This window comes from Pteropus vampyrus, unplaced genomic scaffold, assembly GCF_000151845.1.
Source record: "Pteropus vampyrus isolate Shadow unplaced genomic scaffold, Pvam_2.0 Scaffold282, whole genome shotgun sequence".
Taxonomy (NCBI): Eukaryota; Metazoa; Chordata; class Mammalia; order Chiroptera; family Pteropodidae; genus Pteropus; species Pteropus vampyrus.
In genome coordinates this window covers 483,605-496,236 of record NW_011889063.1, presented here as the reverse complement: position 1 = coordinate 496,236, position 12,632 = coordinate 483,605, and the positions used below count along the sequence as shown (strand labels likewise).

General features: G+C 52.3%; 1 protein-coding gene across 1 annotated transcript in view; it reads right to left on the bottom strand.

Annotated features, from left to right (window-relative positions):
• The window catches only part of ANK2 (ankyrin 2), a 269,516-nt gene that overhangs the window by 187,705 nt on the left and 69,179 nt on the right, over positions 1-12,632 (bottom strand). The gene's annotated exons all lie outside the window — the stretch shown is intronic.

The following is a 12,632-nucleotide window of genomic DNA, read 5'->3' as shown; positions in this document are numbered from 1 at the left end:
ACCCCACTCAGATAGCTGATGACTCCCTTTGTACTACTCTTTATTTTAATACATAGCATGTCTGTCACTGAGAATAAAAGTAAGTATTCTTTGTCAAGAAGAAATTATTTTGAGATATACAAATGAGAAAGGATGACATAATGGAAAATATAAACACACAAAAAAAACCAAAAAGATCATTAAATATGGTGTGAGTAAAATTCTTATATTTTCACTGACTGCTAATACTTCTACAAAATACTTTCAGTATTCTTATGATGCCAAAATGTGCTGTAAATATTTTTACCCAAGTGATGAAACAGCTGACTAGTAAAATTAAAAGTTTGATAATAAAGGTCACCATTGAATTTATTCTGATTTTTTCGAAGATTAAAACATTTATATGAACTCAGATTAGTATAAGAAAAAAAGGGGAAAAATTACACTGGGTTGTGTTTATAGAGTTTAGATACCAAAAATAAATTAAACTCACTCATAGTAGCCTTTTTAAAATTAAGATATTTGTCATTTAACACTCTTCTTAAAAACTTATCTCGAGCCATGTAATTGGGACTATTTTTGCCATAATGCCACAAATCTGACAGCTGTTACCCTTAGCTAGTAGTTAGTCACCCGCTCAGCGGTTGGAAGAGGTTCTTTATAATTAAAAACTAATACAAACTCAGACTTATGGTGCCAGCAAAAAGTGCCATTAATAGTGCAAGTCACTTACGTAAAGGTGATTATCCTAGTCACGAAAGGATTTGTGAATTGAGCTAAGAAAAGGGGGCAGAAGAGGAAGGAAATCGTTTGAACAGTCTGGAGTCTACGGAAGCCTCCACCTGTAAACAGGAACTTGTTTAGACTCAAATAGGAAAGCGGATCAACAAAACCCGTAACTTCTCATCTACAGATGGGCATAAGGACAGCAGAAGAGCAAGTTCCCAGATAAAGCTCCAGATACCTCCAGTCTCCCTTGCGTTCGTGCGGTTTCTGGAACTGCTGACGTGTGGGTAAGAAAGCTCCATAAAGACTAAGTGATATCCTAGAAACGTTACCGGAATTTTCCATGTTTGCTGAGGTCGAGAATGCAATGCCTTGCACAGGACCACGCTCTTCTGCTGTGACCAGTGTTTACAACCACGCTATTCTTGCTTTGATGCCCAGAAGTCTCTGTGCACGTGTTTTGGGTGGGTGCTGCTCCCGCAGAGTGAGCCTCCGCTGGGGATCAGGCTGCTGAGCGCCAGGAAGGGGACTCGGGGCAGGAGGGAAAACGGCCTGTCCATGGCCCTCCTGCCCCACGGGTCCCTCACAGACCACCAGCAATGTGGGCACAGCCGGCCATGGTATTTGATCTTTCTTTACAACTCATAAGAATCAAAACTTACACAATACGTTCTTCGCCATACTTCAAATAAAACATTCTTCTATTTGTAAAAAGTATACGCATATAACTTCTAAAAGTCTTCATCTCCATATCCCTTACAACTTGGTGCTAAATCCATTATGTATATTCAGTAAGTGTTCTCACTGTCTTCAATTCAGTAACCAAGTGGACAAGGAGAATATGGTGGGGCGTCCCCCAAAGTCGTCCTACAAACAGTAAGCCTGATCTCGCCAAGATAACGACATGTACATCAACGAAAGCAAAGAACCAGTCAGAACCTTTTCTATGAAAGTCAGTGAAATGGACTTGAAAGTTCGCTTGTATTTTCTACTTCGCCCTGTGCAAAATTGCCTTTCTGTGCCAGTTTAATAAATGTAAATATACAAACACATGTTAAGTCCTAAAAATCTTAAGAACGATGATATAATCACAGTCTAATGCTCAAGGCAGCTGCTGTGTCTGAGGAAAAAATGCTGACTTCTAATAGCTGATTTCCCAAGAAATCTCATGTAATATTTTAGTGCAATTACAATGGAATCACAGCCTTTAGTTTGTATAGTTTCTTCTAAAACATCATTTAACTTACTCTCACAGTAATTAAATTTCTTCCATTGTAGGAAGGTATTTTGGAGGTGAAGAAACCGAGGCATTTCCGACGTGGCACTTGTCATCCACTGCACTCAGTGCGGGTACCAGACCGAGGGCTCATATGGCCTTTTCTCCCCCAGTGAACGTCGGAGGCCGGTTGCCACCCCAACCCCGCCCCACATGGGCCGCCCTCGGTTAAGTGGACCACATAACTCATGCGTGAGCTGGAGAGCATAGTGCCCGATGGGTGTTACTGTCATCAGAGTTAATGAGTGCCAGGCATGGGGCCACATGGGCACTCAAATATCATCAGCTTTTACAGGAGATATCCACTCTGGCATTTTCAATAGTACAAATTAAAATGATGGGAAGAATTTCTTAAGCATCAGTATACTAGGAACCGGTTGTTCAAATTGACTTTTATGTCCGATGATTCCGGTGTCGCAGACACTGCGGTGGACAGAAAAGCAGCTTCTCCGTGCTGAGAAGTGGAGAACATGGCCATGTATTTGAAAAGAACTGCTAATTATAAGTTCAAATGAGGAAGATCATTAAAGCTACACTTTGCAAAGATGGAATTTTTTTAACTGATTCTCTGAAAATTATTTATTTTTCCAAATAAAAAAAAAAGTACAGTTGGGAAATAGTATGTGGTTGTGGAAAGAATACGATACTCAAAATAACTCCTTAGAATTGCGTCTTACAAGTTTTGAGAAATCTAATTAAGTCACTTAATTATTCCTTTTTTCATCCTTCTCAAGTCTAAAGTTCTCAGAATCCAATGTAGGAACTAGACATCTAGACAAAGAAATTACTTAAGATAAACTAAGAATTAGAACAGCATATCCTCTTACCCCTGTAAAAAGCTAAAATATCAATGTACTCTTTTTTACCAAATAAATGCTAAATTAGTTCACTTCAACTGATCTTAATCTTGGTCCATTTGCTTAAAGCTGAGTTTTATTCTAGCTCTAACATAGTATGACACAGGTACAATATACATTCGATTCTTGCTATAGTTAAGTATTTGCCATCCAGAGCAGAGCCCAAAGAAGCATGAATGTGTTATACTAAGATGAATTCTGCTTAAATGACGTTGAAACTAGGTCCCCCAGGGTGTAAATCCGGCCATTTAAAAACCATACCACTGACAACATGGCAGGGGGATCACAGCCAAACATGCCACATGTTTCAAGTTCACAAATAATTAAAATTCATTTAAAATGTTTTATGGAGTGCAAAATAATAATGTAAAGTTTTTTTTATATTAACAGCAAGTTTACAAAAGAATACTAAAGTGTAATCCAAATATAATGCTGCTTGCTTAAATCGTTTTAATATCAATAATTTTTACTTCAGTAAAAAATCTTTTCAAAATCAGCTTATTTATTTTTTCGAGCTCCATAGTTGGCATTTACCTGCTTTGGGGCAGGTCTCACTTGAATTTTGTGAATAAACTGGTTCATTTTCAAGACAGGTTGCAAATGAATGTGTAAATGATATGCTTAATCATCTCTAAAACTGACTCATCTATTAGTCCCTTATGGTTATAAAACGACATTAGAAAATAAAGTGTAATTATTTTTAGATTACTTTCTGGAGAGGGTGTTGCAGAGTGCGCTAAAGGCAAACATCCCTTTTCCATTTCCTCATGAACTACCGCTCTACGCACCTTAAGAAATAATAAATAAGGTGTTAAATTCTTCCTCTCCCAAACCACGTTTCAGAACTGGCTCCAGTGGCTGTGTGTGTCGGGGTGGGGGGCTGGGGGGTGATCAAGAAAACAAATCTGACGCAGCTGCAGGCCCGGCCACTCTCGGCACGCATTTCAGGGCTGCGTGCACACCTACGTCACGCCACGTGTCACTGCAGTGGAAGAGGGAGCACCACCGGCGGGGGCGTGTGAAAAAGAACAAGAACGCGCAGGAGCTGAGCCATGAGTCCCCGAGTCTCCTCTGGCTCTAGCTGACCGATATTATCGAAATGTGCAGATCAGATGATCCTGTCACGTGAGCACATTATGAACCAACGGTCTCGCCCGCTGTGCTGGATTTGATTCAAAGCAATGCAGCACCTAAGCCACTGAGAGTCTCAAAGCTGGCACTGTTCCAGCGGAACGATGCAGGTTTTCGATTTTAACAAAGTAGAGAAAAAGGTAAAAAACTGAACTAGATACAGAAACAAGCCAGAGTGAGGCCAAGAGGTTTTCCAGGTGGCTGCCAGGTAATCCAGCGAAGCGGAGTCACTAGGTCACAACTAGACGCTGAACAAGCTCGCCTGGCCAAGAAACAGCAGACGGTGTTTTGAAGAACCGAAGATAAAAATGATATAATTGCAGGAAACCGCGTTATGCAGCAAAGTCCATTTAGAGGACTGGACGCAGAACTGCAGAGCCTGCTGGGAAGGAAGGCAGGTCCCGCAAGGGCACGAACGCTGCCCACCCCGGCGAGAGCACTGGCGACCCCGGAACGAGGCCTCTTAGAGGTCAGACTGGCGGGAGGAGGTCTCCCCAGAAGGGAAATTACGATAGACTGATAATTTTACTGATTCGTGTTGCCTAGTAACAGTCACTTGATCTAACTCATGATGAAGTGAGTCATAACACTGAACCTGCGGATGGGACCCCAACTCCCCACCCCTCCCCAAGGGTCTTCCACGAACAGGCAGAGATAACGCCCCCAAATGAAAAGGCACACGTTTCTGGCAGGAAGGAAAAGGAGGTGCCGACGTGTGAATCCCCGGGTGCCCGGGACCCTGCGTGTGAATCCCCGGGCGCCCAGAGCTCCTGGCAGCTTGCGTACAAACGCCGTTTTCGTGTTCTGCTAATGCAACACGCCATTTACCGTCTTCTGAAATTATTCCCTGACCTACTTTGTTAATAAAGCATTTACAGAGATATTCTTCCCTTACAGAGCCAGGCCACTGGCTAACTGGATATTTCGGTTCCCTCGAGTTGTAAGATTATTTCTATTTTAAAAAACAAACAGAAGGAGAGGACAAGTCTATGGTTTAATGCGAAGGGAGCCGACGTTTCATCCCGTTATTTAACCTTGGTCTTTCCAATTAATGCTACAGTCAGAAAAGACCATCAGAGGATTAACGATGGAAACCAAAAAATAACTGAAATTTGAAAAACTCAGAGACACAGCTCACTGCACGAGCACCCTCGGTGCGGGTTCGCAGGGAACAGTGTCGCCTCCGAGAGGGAAAGGGGGGGCGACGAGGCCCACGGTTCGTTGCGAGCGGAGACCACACGAGCAGAGTCGGGGAAGGCGCGGGGCGACCACCCGGCAGCAGAGACTCGCGGGACGAGAGCGCCGCGTCCCCTCCCCACCCTCCCGTCCTCTGACCCACTGGGAAGGGCAGAGCACCTGCTGGCGTCGAACCAAGACAACGGAGAGAAACGGGGCGACATGAAGGGAGGCGTCTTCGCCTTGGTTAAAGCGAAAGGCGACGCGCGCTGCCCCGGCGCCCCCTCCCCATGCAGCGAATCCCGTCCGGCGCCGCGATGCCCGCAGCAGAGACGGGCAGGGGGCGCGGAGGCCACCGCGGCGCTGCGGCCGCCCTACCTTTCTCTTCCGCTCCATGCGCTCCCGGGGGATTTTCCGTTGCTTTTTTCTCTCTCTCTCAAGGATTTTTTCCTTTTCGTCCAGTTCGGCCTCCCGAACTTTTTTAATCGAAGCCGCGGCGTGAGCCATTTTGCGGAGGGGATGGGCAGCGGGCGCTGCGCAGTCCCTCCCCTGCGCCCAGGTGGCTCCGGAGCTGGGCGGCGATGTGCTCGGCCACCCGGCGACGCCTGGCAGCGGACGCTCTCGGAACCGTCCGCCCCGCCCCGCCCCCGCAGCAGCGTCACTCGAGCGGCTCGGCCCGGCCCGCGGACGCACACCTGCCCTCGCGCAGGTGCGCGCGCGGCGACGTGCGGGGCCTCGGCGCGGGGGCCAGGCGCGGGCGAGCACCCTCCTGGCGGCGCGTCTCCCCGGCCCCGCGCGTGGGCCGCTGAGCTGCAGCCCCCTCCGCGCGCGGCCTCGGGCGCCGCTGCGGCACGTGACGCGGGCCCGCCTGTCGGATCGCCCAGCCCTTCCCTTCTCCGGGGTTCACTCGGCGAGGGGAACCGACGCTGCCGCGTGGGGGGAGCAGCGCATTGGGGGGGCTTGCCACAGCAGCCAGGGCGAGCGCGGGGAGCGCTGGGAGTCGCCTCTCCCCTGTGGGTGACAGACCCACGTGAGGCCGTGCGGAGCCGGGCGGGGAGCTGCGGGGACCTCGGTAATGGAGCTCAGGCGGTCACCCTGCGGGAGGGGCCTTGGGGAAGGAGGGCGGGCAGAGCAGGGAAGCTGGCTGGTGACACCAAGCAGGGACCATGATGAATAACCAAGCTTCCGTGAAACGTGGAGCAGCGACAGAGTAGCAGGGTTAGTTTCCGGATGGTCCCATATGTCCCCACGGAGACGTATGTCCCCACCGAGATGCGGGGAAAGGGGAGGGCTCGCCTGTCAGTCCGCGAAGATGAAACTCGCGAGTATTCCCACAGCCTGTCCTGCTGTTTCCTGAATTTTACCACCATTTTACCGTGGGCCAGTGGCGTGTCACTCATTTCTTAATTATTCACCCCAGAAGCTGCAGAGCCCCCACACTGCAGGACACGTGGGCGGTGAACCCGCTCCCACAAACGTACTGTCCCACGTGGGAGAAGGTGCTGAGTCCCGGAAACAGTGACATCCATCATACACTCTGATTCCGCACATGTCCCGGATTCGGAATACCGTAAAGCAAGGGTAACGGCGTCCCCTTAGAAAATGCTGGTGCGGAGCCCCAACCCTACATACAGCACAGGTGTGCAGGCAAATGCAGAACGCACTTCGGCTCCGCAGGAGGTGGAAACAGCCAGATACTAACTCCTCCCAGAGGGAAAACACTCATTTCCATACCGAGGGGTCTCTACTCACTATAGCTTGTGACAACATAATTCACGATTTTTCTTTTTTACTTGAACTAAGTTGAAAGCACTATGGTTAATGAAATATCCCAGAAGCAAGTGAGATGCATGCAATGGAAATACGGAGAACCCAGCACTCAACCCGGTTCGAGTGCCAGTCACCGGAGAGAAGGGCGCCGTGGCCCAGACACAGACGGTGCCTCGTGGCCAGCACCTCCCAGCCGCACGACAGCCTCGGGTACCCGGGGAGCACAGCCCTCCCCCAGCTGAGCAGCTGACAGCCCATCTTCTAAGAAGGTCAGCTGCTTACTAGCTCCACACTCTGGCAAACCTTCTGTGTAGCTACCAGGACACAGGCTTCCTGGGAAGGCCACACGGGGCCATGGAGGGTCCCATGTCACCCACCAGGTGGGTCATCGACTGCCACCTACTGTGACGTAATTCGTGCATGTTCTCCTCCCAAGGACTCCGGGGTAATCAGCTGTGAGGGTGTGGGAGCGGTTGTGGGAATGAGGTGGCTGGGGGAAGTGGCAGGCCTACCATCTGACAGTCCCTCTGTCCTAAACACTCAGCAGTGCTCACCAGCAAGCAAGACGTCTGGGCTTCGTGCCCATCCCACCGAGAGGCGCCTGCGCCTCCCGCACGGTGCCCCTGTGAGTAAGGTGCCCCTGTGAGTAAGGGTGGCTTCTGGGACAACGCCCTTCCCACGGCCCCTTCAGAGCCCGTTCACACCATGTCACACCTCCCTCTGTGGACACCCCAGCAGGAAGGGGAGGCAAAGCACAGCCAGAGGAGGCAGTGGGGGCGCCCTCTCATAGAAAGCGTGCTCACTCCATCAGCCAGTGACGAGCTCAACAGACCTACTTGAAAATCCAGTGTCAACTCAGGGACACCGTTACGTTTTGGCGGGAAGATCACACGTTCTAATTTTTAAAGCTTCGATCTAATAACGCGTGAGTTCTCAGGCGTGATAACAGTCTCAGTCCCCAAGACTCCCCCATGTTCCTGCGAGAAGCATGTGCGCTCTCCCTTCGCCTCCGTGTCATGAGGAAGAGGCAGGTAAAGCATCAGATGTCACTTCGTCACACGTGGGTCTGACGTGAGTACAGCAGAGCGCGGGGCCTGCCAGATCTTTAAAAAGCCATGGCGCTCCACTTTGCTCACACTCCCCCATGCCATCTTTGGACGCGACGCAGAGCAGCAAAGTCACTGTTTTCACTGCTGACAGAGGAGGCACAGAGCTCCTTCCTGAAGCTGTCCCCGCCCCTCCCCGGGTGAAGGACCCTCGCTCAGTCCCAAGGGAGAGGGGCTGTGCACGGCCCTCCCACCTAAGGGGGCGGCAGGCCAGACGGGCGCTTTACATGGAGCGAGCTGCCCGAGCCCTCCGGTGGGCGAGGGTCCGGGCCCTTCCTGGTGGCAGAGCGGGGCTCCCACCAGAGATGCACGGGCAGCAGCCTTCCTCCAGCGCCGGCCGCTTAGTCCCGCGGGAGATGGCGCGGGCTCCACGGCTGACCACCACCCCTCCGTCCACTGTGTCACTCACACGTTGCTCGGGCTTCTGTCTGAGAGGACAGAGCAGCGGGCACTCACCGGCTGAGCCCCGCACAGGCAGGGCACCAGGCTCCAGCCCCGGGAGCTGCCCGCCATCCAGGCGGCTGCAGCTGGCCTCCGAGGCTAGCCGGATCCGGACCGTGTGACAAGCGGCTTCCTTGCACCAGGCACCCTGCGGTCAGGGGGACAAGCTGGCGTCTGCCTTCCAAGTAAGGAGCACACGCCGTTTACGCTGAAGCTGCGAGCCAGCAGAGACGGCGCGCCCTCCAGAGGGGACGTACTTCATTTGAAGACAGGCGAGGAGATGGCCATTTGCCGTCCCTGGAGTCAGCACTTCACAGACCAGCACCCAAGCTCTCTGCTGCTCAGCGTCCGAGCCAGCCATGGGCACCTTGGTGCCAGCCCCAGGCCCCCGTGAGGAGCAGCCACGCAGCCACACGCAGACACTGTCACTGCCACAGACCAGTGCAGGGGGACAATGGGACCAAGCAGAAGCACAGCAGAGTGGTGCCCACCTGCGCCATGAGCCAGGACGTCCAGGGCGATCCCCGTACCTGAGACGCCATGTGTGTCCTAGATTGATGGGGTCAGTGTACAGTGGCCACAGGAGTGACAGTGTTGACATGTGACCCCGTTTGTTTCACCTGAAGCCTGGCCCAAAGCCAAGCTGACAGCACACGCTTAGACACGGGGACGGCCGGCCCTCCTGCGAGCAGTTCTGTAAGCCGACGACCCGGTTCCAGGAGACACCCAACGCTCTCCTCCTCCTTCTGCTGGGTCCAGGCAAGGACAACCCAGGGACAACCCAGACAGGGGTCCCCACGGCTCATCCTCTCTGTGCTCACTCCAACGTGAACTAAGTTCTCAGGGATCAGAGAAGCCCCACGATGCTAAAATCCTTCTTCCTTTCAATTTACTGCGTGGTATCTTAGAGTGAAAGCCTGGGAATTATTCCTAAAACTTGCCTTTCTAAATACTCTGTTGAAGATAGAAACATCCTCTCTGTCCTCGCCACATGGCTGCACAGCTCCTGCCTGGGGCCACTGTTGTCCCTGGCAGCTCCTGAGGGCCCACTGTGAGCCGGCCCGAAGGACAAAGGCCCTGCCCGCACAGGTGAGAATCCAGCGCCTGTCAGTGAACTGTTTTCAGACTTCCTGCAACACCTGTCACTGGAGCAGTCTGCGGTGACTGTCCCAACTTAGTGACATGCAGACCTTGAAGATGAAGCTGCTGCCCTGTCTGCATGTGTCCGGCTTCAGGGTGCAAACTGCTTCCGGGAACCTCTGCCTGTCTCCCTAGGGCCGGGCCCTCTCCTGAAGGTGGGTCCCACGGGGCACCAGGCGGGGCGCGTGGCTCTGCTCTAGCTCCTGCTGGCAATCTGCTGCGGCTTTAAACCACGCTGCCTTCTCCTTGGGGTGTGTAGCAGCTTTTCATAAAAACGCTATTTCTTGGCATTTTTATTTTGGTCAAAAGCATTGAATTGTGGTAGAAATGCGAAAATGCAATCTCAAGCCCGTTCATCTGAAAAATCTCTGAGGATGTTTTTGTGCCTTTTATCCGTAGGGAATTTATACTTTTACTTGAGGAATTAAATCGTTACTCGGAAATTACGTGTTAGTGGTTTCCAAGGAAACGTCCCCACCAGCCAGGAAGAGAGGAGCCTGAGTCTGTGTGAGCCCTGGGTGTGCGGGTGGCGTGAAGTCTTATCCGTGTGTCTAGTCTATTTACAAAGGAAAAGATGAATTTTTCTTGCTTGAGACAAAACTATTTTTAATTGTTATTCTTTATGTAACTCCCAATTTAACCCATGTGTAGCTTAAATTTTCGTGAAATTCCTTATATTTAAATTATATACTGCATATAAATCATTAACGCATAGAAGCCCATTAAAGTGAGTTTAAACGAATGGGCTACTAGTCTATACCTTTTATGGACCATAAATTATAGCCTGAAACTCAGTATTCCTGACCAGTAAGTTATCAGGAAAAACATCTCATTATTTTTCAAAATCAACAGCAGAAGGATGGCAAAATGTGATCCTGGAGTACGTCCAAGACAGCTGCCGATCAAACGGCAAACCAGAGGCGCTTTGTAAGTGCTCGGTAAAGGTGAACCCTGACAGGCGCTGCTGCCGAGCTGTGGGTAAGTCTGGAAGAAAGCGAAAGACTGGGGAGGCGGCTTTGGAAACATCTAGAAATTCGACAGTCCAACTGCTCTGCAAGTGTCTTCTTCAGTTTTGACTCCAATTAAAAGATGCCGAACTGGAAAATATAGATGAAATGACACCTAGAAGTAAGTATTGTTTGTTCAAAGAGACAAGGCAAAACCTTGAAGAGTAGAAAATTCTTAAACAAAAAACACTCTTAAGCGAAAGGTCATGACCCTACATCGAATCAGCGGTGAAGAATTCAAACACGCGTGTCTCACGCTGACTACGGCGTCCGAAGCAGCACACGCCACCTTCGTGGTTCTCCGCTCTGACCGTCTTCATTACCTCGACGGGTTCGGTCATGTCGCGGAAGCAGCGTCTCTGTGTCGGGGAGGCCCGGGCTTGGGCTTCGAACCCCGCTGGGGCTCATGGCCCCGGGCGCCCCGCCAGCCTGCGCAGGCCCCGCGCTCCTCGTGCGTGGCGGGGACAAACGCCGAGCCGAGGTGGCGGTGCCCACACAACACCCCGCGGGCGCTTAGCTGGTAGGACCGCGGTACCTTCAGACAACAAAAGCCAACCCTGACTGTAAAGGCACGCGCGGGAAGGAAAGCAGACCATTAAGGCAGAAACGCAGGGCGCAGGCGGAAAAGGAGATAGGGCGCCCCAAAACGGTGTGTGAGGAGAAGACCCAGCGCCCTGGGTGAGCAACACCGTGAGCGCCACCCCGGGTGCGACCAGCGGGACGGGAGAGACCGGCTCGGAGCGGGAAGGCGGACAGCGCATCTCCCTTAACGTCTGTGTCCCCACAAACGCACGTGCTGGCACCGTGTCAAATGTGGCAGATTGGAAGGGGAGGCTTTGGAGGTGACCAGCTCGTGAATGAGACCAGCGCCCTTCTGAAGAGACCCCGAGGTGCCCCGGCCCGCCACGTGAGGACGTGGGAAGTGTGCGGCCAGGAGGAGGGCACTGTGCGGGCGCCTGGAGCTGGGCCTCCCGCCTCAACCGTGGGCAGGAACCGTGAGCTGGCAAGCCGCCGCTGCGGGATGCCGGCACCGGAGCCGAAAGCAAGCACTGGCCCTCTTCCTTGTCATGTGGCTTCAACGGCCAGGACTGAAGCCCCAGGCCAGGCCTGAGTCAGAAGGGAGGGTCACCCTCCAGAAGCTTCATTCTGGATGAAAAGCGAAGGACAACTGCCATGTGACCGCCAAGCAGGCACAGTTCCGAGTGCAAGTTTCCGCAGCGTGTCATCGTGCAAACGGATGGGTCACCGAAGCCAAGTAATACGCAGGCAGGACACGAAACACTTGTTCTTCTCACAGTTAATCCCTGAAACTCAGTTTCAGCAAAGGAAAAACTGGCCTTGTCGCAGGACTAAACGCAGAGGTTCACGTCACAGCAGGGCCCGTCCCAATAAACACTCTCACTCCTCAGGCTGGGAGGAAAGGCCGTCGTCCTCGAAGCAAAGCCAAAGCAAATGCGACCACAGGGCCAGGCCATAGTCACAACTGGGGACGTCCTTCTGCACTCACATGCCACAGGGCCAGGCTGCAGTCCCGACTAGGGACGTCCTTCGGTGTTAGGGCCATCTGCAGCGTCAGCCCCGGGTCCCCATCCAGGGGAGCATTTATGACTCTGCCTGGGACAGCTGACTCAGGCTGTGAGGGCGCAGTCCTGGTCAGAGCACAGCGGGGGCGCCCCCTGCCCCCACGGCTCGCTGGTTCCATGGCCGCCCAGCCCTGCTCCAACCAGGGCACCTCTACGCAGCAGAAAACCCGAGAAAAGGGTCTGCTGCTGAAAACGGCAAAAAACAAAACAGAACTGAAGCGCGCCCTGTGGGTGCTATGGCTCGCGCTTGGGCAAACCGATGGGGCTGGTCACCCTCAGCACAGGGGACGTCACAGCCAGTGGCTCTGGCCCTGCGAGGTGCTGCCGCCCACACTGGGTTGAGGGGCCTGCTCTCGGGCTCCGACACATGCTTTACTGTTCGGGGGGGACGCTGTCCTGTCCTGCAGAAGAGTGACAGGAAGCATCGTCCCCGCCGAGGC